Raw genomic sequence first — 10,903 nt, forward strand, 5'->3', positions numbered from 1 at the left:
TGCATTGGCAGGTGGATTCTTAACCACTGTGCCATCAGGGAAGCCCCTGATCTTTTAAATAATCTGTTGAATTCAATTTGCTAGTACTTTGTTGAGAACTTTTGCATTTATGTTCATCAGGAATATGACAGTGTATTTTAAGCTGATACCAACTTAATTTTGATCACATACAAAAATTCTACACCTTTACTCTCCCCCATTTTATGTTACTGATATCATTATTTACATCTTTTTATAATATGTACTCATTAACAAATTACTGTAGCTATGGTTATTCAAATACTTTAGTCTTTTAACTTTTATGCTAGTGTGAAAAATGATTTATGCATCACCATTACAATATTAGAGTATTCTGAATTTTACTATATACTTACCTTTACCAGTAAGTTTCATGCCTTCCTATGTTTTCATGTTGCTACTTATCATCCTTCATTTCAACTTGGAGAATTCCCTTTAGCATTTCTTGTAAGGCAGATCTAGTTGTGATGAACTCCTTCAGCTTTTATTTGTTTAGGAGAGTCTTTTTCTCTCATTCACTTCTGAAGGGCAGCTTTGTTGGGCAGAGTATTCCTTGTTGACAGGCTTTTTTTTTTCCTTTCAGCACTTTGAATATATCATCCCACTATCTTTTGGCCTTCATTGTTTTGTTAAGAAATCCTCTTGGTCTACGGTCATACCACCCTGAACGCGCCCGATCTCATCTGATCTCGGAAGCTAAGCCCGGTCGGGCCTGGTTAGTACTTGGATGGGAGACCGCCTGGGAATACTGGGTACTGTAATCTTAGAAAAAAAAAATCCTCTTATAATCTTATGGGGGTTCCACTGTATGTGATGAGTGGCTTTTCTCTCGCTGCTTTAAAAAATTCCCTCTATCTTTGACGTCGGACAGTTTGATTATAATCTGTCACATTGAAGATCTCTTCGTGTTCAGCCTATTTTGGATTCTTTGGGTATTATGGATACGGATGTTCATTTGCCTCCAAAGGTTTGGGAAGTTTTCTGTCATTATTTCTTCAAATAATCTTTCTGCCCCTTTCTCTTTCTCTGCACCTTCTGGGATTCACATAATGCACATATATTTTTTTTTTCTTGTTGCTGTCTTAGAGTTCATGCGGGTGTTCTTCACTCTTTCTCATTCTTTTTTCCTTTTGTTTCACAGATTGGCTAGTTTCAAATGATGCGCCTTTGAGTTCACTGATTCTTTCTTCTGCTTGGCTGAGCCTGCTGTTGAAGCTTTTGATCGAATTCCCTGGTTCAGTTTCTTTGTTGAACGTCTCATTTTGTTCATGTACTGTTTTCCTGATTTTGTTTAGTTGTGTATCTGTGGCCTCTTGTAGCTCACTGAACTTCTTTAAGATGATAATTTAAACTTCTTTGTAAGGAAATTCATAGATCTCTACCTTTTAGGGTCAGTCACTGGAGCTTTATGTTGTTCCTTTGGTGATGTTTTGTTTCCTTGTTTCTTCATGTGTCTTGTACTGCTGTCTTAACTTTTGAAGAAGCAGTCCTTTCCTCCAGTCTTTACTGACTACTTTAGGAGAGAAAGACCTTCCCCAGTCAGTCCAGCTAGAGATTTTTGGGGTCCCTTAAGCTTTATTCTATGGATGCATCTGCCCTACTCCTTCTGTTCTCTCTTTTTTTTAAAAAAAAATTATTTATTTATTTATTTTTGGCTGCGTTGGGTCTTTGCTGCTGTGTGCGGGCTTTTCTCTAGTTGCAGCGAGCAGGGGCTACTCTTCGTTGTGGTGCGTGGGCTTCTCATTGCGGTGGCTTCTCTTGTTGTGGAGCACAGGCTCTAGGAGCATGGGCTTCAGTAGGTGTGGCACGTGGGCTCGGTAGTTGTGGTTCATGGGCTCTAGAGCACAGGCTCAGTAGTTGTTGTGCACAGGCTTAGTTGCTCTGCAATGTGTGGGATCTTCCAGGGATCGAACCCGTGTCCCCTGCATTGGCAGGCAGACTCTTAACAACTGTGCCACCAGGGAAGTCCCAGGGGTGTCTTTCTTGGCACTGAGTTATGCCACTTTGGGAGAGGGGTGACATGGGTGAAGCGAAACTGTACTTCTTACCCTTTTCAAGGCATCTTTTCTTGGATTTTTTTTTTTTTTTTGAACATGGTGCTAGAATCTCCACTGGACTCCCAGGTTCCCACAGAGGTACTTACATCTGTGTATGGTTGTCAAAATCAATGTTTCTGTGGAGTTTGAGGGCTGGAATCTCCTATATCACTATCTTGCTGACATCACCTCAGGCTTCTCCTCCTTTAAGTCTTAAATGTGGTTTCCTTTGGTTCTCTGTATATATTTAAAAGGGTTGATTTAAAGGCTTTGTCTAGTAAGTTCAACAGCTGTGTTTTCTCAGGGATACTTTCTATTGACTCTTTTCCTGTGTATTGGCCATACTTTCTTGTTTCTGTGTATATCTTATAATCTTTTTGTTGGAAATGGGGCATTCTAAATGACATAATGTAACAACTCTGGACTCTCTTCTTCCTAAGGTTTGTTGTTTTTGCTGTTTCTTATTATTGTTGTGATTATTTGTTTAGTGACCTTCCTGGACTAATTATATAAAGTCTGATGATGTTTGTGGCCACTGACGTCTCTTCTCAGCTTAGTGGTCAGTATTGATTGGACAGAGATTTCCTTAAACACCTAGATCCACTGTCTCCCAGTCTTTGCCACGGGGCTCGGTATGTATGTTGGTGTGTGCTTCTAATACTCAGCCTAGCCGTCTGCAGCTCTGGCTTAGCCTTCACTTCCTGGACCCTCAAAGTTAGCCAGAGGTATAGCTTAGGGCCTTCTCATGTCTTTCCTGATCATGCACACAGTTCTATGTCTGTGTATGGCCTTCTTTTCAAAACTCTCTGTGGAATCTCATTTCTCAGCTTAACTTGTTTGCCCAAACTTCTCTCTCCCTCAGGCAGCTACAGTGTTAAATAATTGCTGCTTATTGTTTTTGACAAAAGCCACCCCGGGGGGGGAAAAAGACTTCACACTGGGTGAGCTCTGAGCCAGGTCAAATAAAGAGGAGTTTTACAAGTGGAGTGGGGTTTTCCAGGGAACTGCTAGCCAGATCAAATAATGAGGATTTTCCGAGAATGGAGCTTTCAAAAGCTCCAACCCTGTTCTGACTACTTCAGTGGCTGCCGGGCTGCTCGTTTTCCCTGTGATTATGGGCTGTTACTTTTCAAGGCTCTTGTGAGCTGGAGAGCAGGGAATGGGACTGGCGCAAGTTAAGATGCCACAAAGCTCACTGTTCTTATCAAGACTCATTGTTTTTCTTGGAAAAAAAAATGCTCCGTCTCCCCCAGGTTGAGGCAAACTTTCAGTTAATTTCTAGAATTCTGAAGTAGTTGATTCTGACCATTCTTGCCAGCGTTCTCATTGCTTTTATGGAGGAGGGGGTTTTTGGAGCTTCTTACCATGCCGTTTTTTTGATGATGTCACACCTGTGTAGATAAACTTAGCATTTTCTTCTTTGTGATATCTCTTATATTTCTATACTACTGTTAATATTCTTCTGCTAAATACCACCACGGATAGGCCTGTAGTTGAATAAAGTTGAGTTTATTGACTTATTGCAACAAGAGAGGCCATACATCCTGGGAAGTGGTGAGGCACCTCGTCAGAGGAGTCACAAAGGACTTACAGAATTTGGGGTTGTATCAAGTGATTTTGAGAAGATTTCAAGGAAACAAGGCTTTTCTCCAAATTGGATGCTTACTGGAAGTGGAGGTACTTCTACGACTGGAGGTTTTAATAAATACTATTTAGAAAGTGGGAGGGACGAAGGGAGATTAAAGCTGTCGTTGGTAAGGAAGGAGCAGTCACCCTCATTAGCTGTGATGGGGTGTGTAGTAGGCTGAGCAGTGGCTGCCAAAGATATCAGATCCTAATCCCTGGAGTCTGGAATTCCTTATGTGGAAAAATTCCTTATAGGAAGAAACTGTCTTTGCAGATGTGATTAAGGATCTTGAGATGGGCCCTAAATACACGTGTCTATATAAGAGAGAGACAAAGGTTCACACACACCGTCTGTCTGTCTGTCTCTCTGTACCTGTCCCTGCCCTGACCCCCCATGAGAAGGTAAAGTGAAGATAGAGCTGAGGGATATTTGAAGACGTTGGCATGGACGACTGAAGTGATGTGGCTGCAAGCCAAGGAAGGCTGGCAGCCACCAGAAGCTGGAATCGGCAAGGAGTGGAGACTCTCCTAGAGCCTCTGGAGGGAGCACAGCACTGCCTGCACCTTGATTTTGGCCCAGTGAGACTAATTTCAGCCTCCCGGCCTCCAGAACTGTGAGAGTATAAATTTCTGTTGTTTTAAAAGCCATCCAGCTTGTGGTAATTTATTATAGCAGCCCTAGGAAACGAACACAGAGGATGTTTGGTCATTTTTGTGTTTTGGACAATGTCCTTATTTTTGCCTAAGTTCATGAGTTGCAAGGTGAATTGTGTCCCCTCACCCACAGATTCACATGCTGAAGTCCTAACCACCCAGTATCTCAGAATATAACCTTATTTAGAAATGGCATGATTGCAGATGTAATTAGTTAAGATGGGGTCAGTAGAGTGGGCCCCTAGTCTAATATGACTGGTGTCCTCATAAGAAGGGAAAATTTGGACAGAGAGATACACATACAGGGAGAATACCTTGTGAAGACTGGAGTTATGCTGCCACAAGCCAAGGAACTACCAGAAACTAGGAGACAGGCCTGCAACAGATTCTTCCCTTGCACCTGCAGAGACAGCATGGCCCTGCAGATACCCTGATCACAGGCTTCTAGCCTCCAGAGCTGTGAGACAGTAACTTTCTGTTATTTAATCCACCCAGTTTGTGGTACTTGTTACGACATCCCCAGGAAATGAATGCAGTTCAGATATGATTACAGCGTGGTCTCGCTTTCATCTTGCCCGATCTTAGTCACTGAGTGGCCTTGTCTGATGTAGGTGTTTTGTGAAATTGTTTATTTATGTTCAACAGGAAAAGACCAGGGCTCGATGTGAGTGCCAGGCCAGCTCTCCCAGATGGCCTTGTTTCTCTTTTGTTTAACCATAAAGTCTTATCTGATAAATGTTCACTTTATGTTGTCTTTAAGGGTTTTAATTAATTCTTTTTTTAAAAACATTTAAATCTTCAATGCAGTTGGCATTTATTTTGGAGTGGAGGTTGGGGCCAGAGGCGTGCGGCCTCAAGTAGAGGCCATGAGGGTAGAAGTAATTTGAGATGTAGTTTCAAGGCTGAAATTGCTGGGGTCTGTATAGACCTGAGTTGTCCACAAGGCTGGCTTCCACTAACCTCCTCAAGCTGGTCTATATTTAGAAATAACCTCAAAGCAATCCTTCAGAGCCTTTAGGGGGTCGTTTCTTTCTCCTCTTCCTTGTTACTCTTGATCGAAGGAAAGGTTAGAACACGTCTTAAGTTCGAGCGTGTGCACCTTCTCAAGACAGTCATTCATTTGGAGGGTAAGCTCATCAGCAGAAAACCCTCCCAGAGCCTCACGTGCCCCGGGCATCTTCTCCATCTATTTGGATAAGTGCAGCTCAGGATCAATTATGGATGAGGTTCTATGGGAAATGAGTAAGTGGGCTGTTGTCTACTTTGAAAAATTAATGGGAGCTGATTAATACAAGAGCACACTCCCTCTTCCTCAACTTAGGGAGGCGCAGGTCTCTGCCAAAGCTCTGGGTGGGGACAGCAGCCCCCATGCCTGTGCGGGGTCAGATTTGATTCATAGATTGTGCTTTGGAATTATCTACCCCCTTGACAGACGAGGATACTGAGGTCCATCAAAGTTAAGCAGTTTGCCCAAATAGCAAAGAAGGAAAGACAATAGTCTATTCTTTTAAAAATAAGATATATTTTTTTGGCCGCACTGTGCGGCTTGCGGGAATCTCAGTTCCCTGACCCAGGACTGAACTTGGGCCACGGCAGTGAAAGCCCAGAATCCTAACCACTAGGCCACCAGGGAACTCCCAGAAATATTTTAATACAGAAAAATTTAAACACATTCAAAGCAGAAAGAATAATACCATGTAGCCATTCTCAATTTTTAGTCTCTGGAATATTTTATATGCTTAAAAATTTTTTGAGGACCTCCAAGAGCTTTTGTTTATGTGGGCTGCTTCTATTGATATTTAACATATTAGACTTTAAATCTCAGACATTTAAAAATATCTATTTATTAAATCATCTAAAAATAACAATAATCCCATTACATGTCAAAACAAATAACTTTTGTCCTTGATAATTTGTTTCTACTCTAAGCTTTTAGATGACAGTTATGCATTAGCAATTGGATTTTATGTGATTTTTTATTGTTGTAAAATATACATAACATAAAATTTACCATTTTAATCATTTTTAAAGTACAGTTCAGTGGCATTAAGTATATTCGCATTGTTGTGCAGTCATCACCACTGTCCATTTCTGGAACTTTTTCATCTTCCCAAACTGAAACTCTCTACCCAGTAAGCAACAAATCCCTTTTCCCCCTACCCCCAACTCCTGGGAACCACCATTCTACTATCTGTGTCTATGAATATGACTACTGTAGAGTACCCCATATGAGTGGAATCATAAAGTATTTGTCTTTTTTGGTCTGGCTTATTTCATTTAGCATAATGCCTTCAAGTTTCATCCATGTTTTAATATATATCAGAACTTCCTTTTTAAGGCTGAGTAATAGTCCATTGTATGTATATATTACATGTTGTTTATTCATTCAACCACCGACAGATGTTTGGGCTGTTTTCACTATTTGGCTATTGCGAATAATGCTTCTATGAACATGGGTGCACAAAATATCTCTTTGAGACCCTGCTTTCAGTTCTTTCGTGTATATACCCAGAAGTGGAATTGCTGGGTAAAATGGTAATTCCATGTTTAATTTTCTTAGGGAGCCACCATACTGTTTTCCACAGCGGCTGTGCCATTTTACATTCCCACATGCAACTGCGCAAGGGTCCCAGTTTTTCCACATCCATGCCAACACTTGTTGCTTTTTGTCGTAGTTTTTTTTTTTTTAATGATAGCCATCCTAATGGCTGTTAAATAACTTTTTAATAAAAATTAGCTATATTAACTATATAGTAAAAAATTATATAGTAAAAAATATAGTATATAAAACTATATAGTAAAAAGTTAACTATATAGTATATAAAAATTTAACTATATTTTTTCCAACAAAAATTAGTGAGAAAAGAGTCATTGTTTTACGTTTTGCAAATTTAAAAAAAAAATTTTATTTATTTATTTTTGGCTGCATTAGGTCTTCATTTCTGCAGGCGGGCTTTCTCTAGCTGCGCCGAGCAGGGTCTACTCTTCCTGGTGGTGCGCGGGCTTCTCATTGCAGTGGCTTTTCTTGTTGCAGAGCACGGGCTCTAGGCGCACAGGCTTCAGTAGTTGTGGCACGCAGGCTCAGTAGTTGTGGCTCACGGGCTCTAGAGCGCAGGCTCAGTAGCTGTGGTGCACGGGCTTAGTTGCTCCGCGGCATGTGGGATCTTCCCCGACTAAGGCTCAAACCCATGTCCCCTGCATTGGCAGGCGGATTCTTAACCACTGCGCCACCAGGGAAGCCCTACATTTTGCACATTTTTTAAACGTCTGACTTAATAGGCAGCTGGATTCTCAGATCTGCTTCCATGTTGAATCTGTTGTCCTATCACATGCCGTGCAGCCTCTGGAAAACTCCATGGTCCGCTCGTGAGGGGAGAGGGAGAAAGACAAATGACAGTGTAGTGCTTGACTTTGCAGACCTCAGCTTTGATTATCAACTCAGGGTCAGTCTTGTTTTATCTCTTCTTCCTCCTGTGCCCCCCCCTCACCCCACTGCATCATTTTGAAGCAAATCGGTAACCATCAGTTATTAGCGACATTGTGTTGGTTGCTTTCTGCCTTGCCTTCTTAGTCATCATTACAGACCTGCTTTATTAGCATGTATGAGTATCTGGTTGTTCATCTGAGGGAAGCAGGCCTCAGGGACGTTAGGAAAATTTCCCAGGTTCGTGTCTCTGTGAGCTGATGACATGACACCCAGGATGGTGCCTAGGTCAGATCTTTATTACACAGTCTCCTATATTTGACTTTGGACCATGAGAGCTATTGGGGCTGCTGCCTGCCTGCTTCTTTTTTCCACTGGGACTTTGGGGGAAGGCACTGGTTTTCCTCCCTGTTTCCATCTCTCACATGTGGGTGCTCTTTCAGGAGATCTTTAAGAAGTCATCTTGGCCAGGCCTTGTACCAGCTGTTGGACAGAGAGCTGAGCTGGCTGCTGCTGTGTGAAGCAATTCTGGGTAATTTCTTGGTGCATGAGCTGAGAAAGCATTTGCACTCTCCATTCTGTGGTCCAGCCCTGGGATTGAAGAAGAAACAGCTGAAGAACCCAGGCTAGTGGGGTTTGGTATGGTCTGCTCCAGTTGGAGCCAGGGACATCTCCACTCACTATAGAATCATGGCGCCCAGAGATGACAGGGCTCCAAGGTCATGTAGTCCTGACTGCCTCCCAGAAATCAACTCTGAAATACCCTACCCAAACGCTGCCTGACCTCTGCTTGTACCCCTCTCATGACAGGGAGCTCACTACCTACCTCAGCAGACAGCCAGTCCATGGATGGCACTCTCATTGTTAGAAAGCTCTGCTCTCATTGAGTAACCTTCCAGGAACAACCCTATTTATGTTGTGATGGGAAGGACCAGATGGGGAGTTGAGATTCCTGGGCATGAGATTAGGGTAACTGTGAGTAAGCCCCATTCCCTCTGGGATTTTGATTTCTTTGTTGTGAAGATTGCTGGTTTCTGGTTCCTTTTCCCACTAACATTCATATTATTTCTGATTTGGCCTCCTTTCCTCCAAGAGCAACCTTCGAGGACTTGGAGAACTGAGATCCTCTTTATTTATTTATTTGTTTATTTTATTTATTTATTTTTGGCTGCACTGGGTCTTTGTTGCTGCGCTCGGGGTTTCTCTAGCTGCAGCAAGCGGGGGCTACTCTTCATTGCGGTGTGCGGGCTTCTCACTGCGGTGGCTTCTCTTGTGGAGCACAGGCTCTAGGCACGCCGGCTTCAGTAGTTGTTGCACGTGGGCTCAATAGTTGTGGCTCGCGGGCTCCAGAGCTCAGGCTCAGTAGTTGTGGCACACGGGCTTAGTTGCTCCACGGCATGTGGGATCTTCCCGGACCAGGGCTCGAACCCATGTCCCCTGCGTTGGCAGGCGGATTCTTAACCACTGTGCCACCAGGGAAGCCCCTGAGGTCCTCTTTGAATGTGGGCATTGCCATTTCTCCAGGTGCACGGTCTCAGCTGCCCATCCACCCACCACCTCTAGAGACAGCCCCATCTGCCTCTGGCCCTCTCTGAGGAGGCGCACCCCAACACAGACCTCCAGGAGTTCCCAAAGTAATCCTGCATTGCACAGATCCTGTGGCAGCCCCAACATCCGTAGCTGCTTCACACACCTTCTGTTGCCTTCAGGAAACCCCCACCCCCTGCGCCCAAATAAGCTGTCTTGTGACTTTACAAAGATTTTGCAATTGCACAGCCATGAGACTTCCCCTGCCTTTGCCAATATCCCAGTTGATTTTCGAATAGTTGCACCTTCCGGCGGGAAGAAGAGGGAAAAATAAAGTGGAAGAAATCCCCAACCAGGTAATTGGAGAAGAGCCGGGGCTCAAGTTGCCTCTTTAGTTTGGAAAGAGTGTGGATGTGGCTACTCCTGCCCTGGCCTGAGAGTCGTTCCAGGATGGCAGGCTGGACCATCTCCATGGCAACTGTTGTTATTGGTAACTGAATAAGCATCTCCAACAACAGCCGCTGGAGCTGCTGATGGTTTTCCCTTCTAGATGAAAGAGGAGCCGGGTTCTTTGCTGATTGATCGTAAGTGCTGGCTCTTTGCCCCCATTTTGGGATCATCAATTGATATTGGGCAAGGTGAAGCCACTCTTTAATTATCCCTCTAACCTCTGTGGCCTAAGGGGTGCGACAAACTGACTTAACATGTATTTTCCAGCTTCCTTCTGAGATGCTGAGAAACCCACTTAAGGGCATCCGGCTAGCAAGGTCCAGAACTTGAAGCCTGACCTGTCATTCTGAAAGTCATGCTTATGACTGCATGGCTGTTGGGCCTCTGTCCTTTTCCTCTGAGATCACATGGCAACTTTATCAGCCCTCCCTTGTGACACCATCTGTTTGTTTAACTCTTTGTGAGGGCAGGTAGCATCTCATGGTGATTCATGGGCCACCATGACCGTTCTTCTAGATGCTGTCTCACTTGATTATCCTGCAGTGGGGTCAGTGGGACCTCAAGATCCTACAGTCCTAGAATTGTAGGGAAGCAGAGAGTCATGGAGGTGAGGGGACTTGCTCAGCCAGGCCGTTGTCTCAAGCTCTCCCCGTCACACTCTCTCTTCATCCTGGCGGCTGATGTACAGTGAGGCACAAGTGAGATTCGGAGCACTACTATAGAGGACCTTCGGGCACTGCATTCAGTTTTATCATCTTTCTCTCTCTCTCTCTGAGTTCTCTTGTTTTACAAAACATTTCAGGCCTACTTCCATGGTTGATTTTCCTAGATGAACTTTAGAATCACTTTTGCCAGGATTCGGAACTAATCCCACTGAGATTTTGAGTAGAGATGTACAATGCTCATAATTCATGAGGTCCCTGTCATATGGAAGTGAGGAAGAACTCAGAGTTTGACATCTGGCCATCTATGTTCAAATTCTAGTACCCCTTCTTAAGAAGGACCCTCATCTTTCTTTTTTCTTTTCTTTTTTTTTTGCAGTACGCGGGCCTCTCACTGTTGTGGCCTCTCCCATTGTGGAGCACAGGCTCCGGACGCACAGGCTCAGCGGCCATGGCTCACGGGCCCAGCCGCTCCGCGGCACGTGGGATCTTCCCGGACCGGGGCA

The 10,903-nt window shown here is 43.8% G+C and overlaps 1 pseudogene; it reads left to right on the forward strand.

Moving 5' to 3' along the window:
• The first annotated feature begins 663 nt into the window (after positions 1–663).
• LOC115803398 (5S ribosomal RNA) lies at positions 664–782 on the forward strand (annotated as a pseudogene).
• Positions 783–10,903: the final 10,121 nt, after the last annotated feature.

The sequence above is a fragment of the Delphinapterus leucas genome, chromosome 15, assembly GCF_059928025.1.
Source record: "Delphinapterus leucas isolate spDelLeu-1000000601 "Yukka" chromosome 15, BTC_Dleu_Yukka2, whole genome shotgun sequence".
Taxonomy (NCBI): domain Eukaryota; kingdom Metazoa; phylum Chordata; class Mammalia; order Artiodactyla; family Monodontidae; genus Delphinapterus; species Delphinapterus leucas.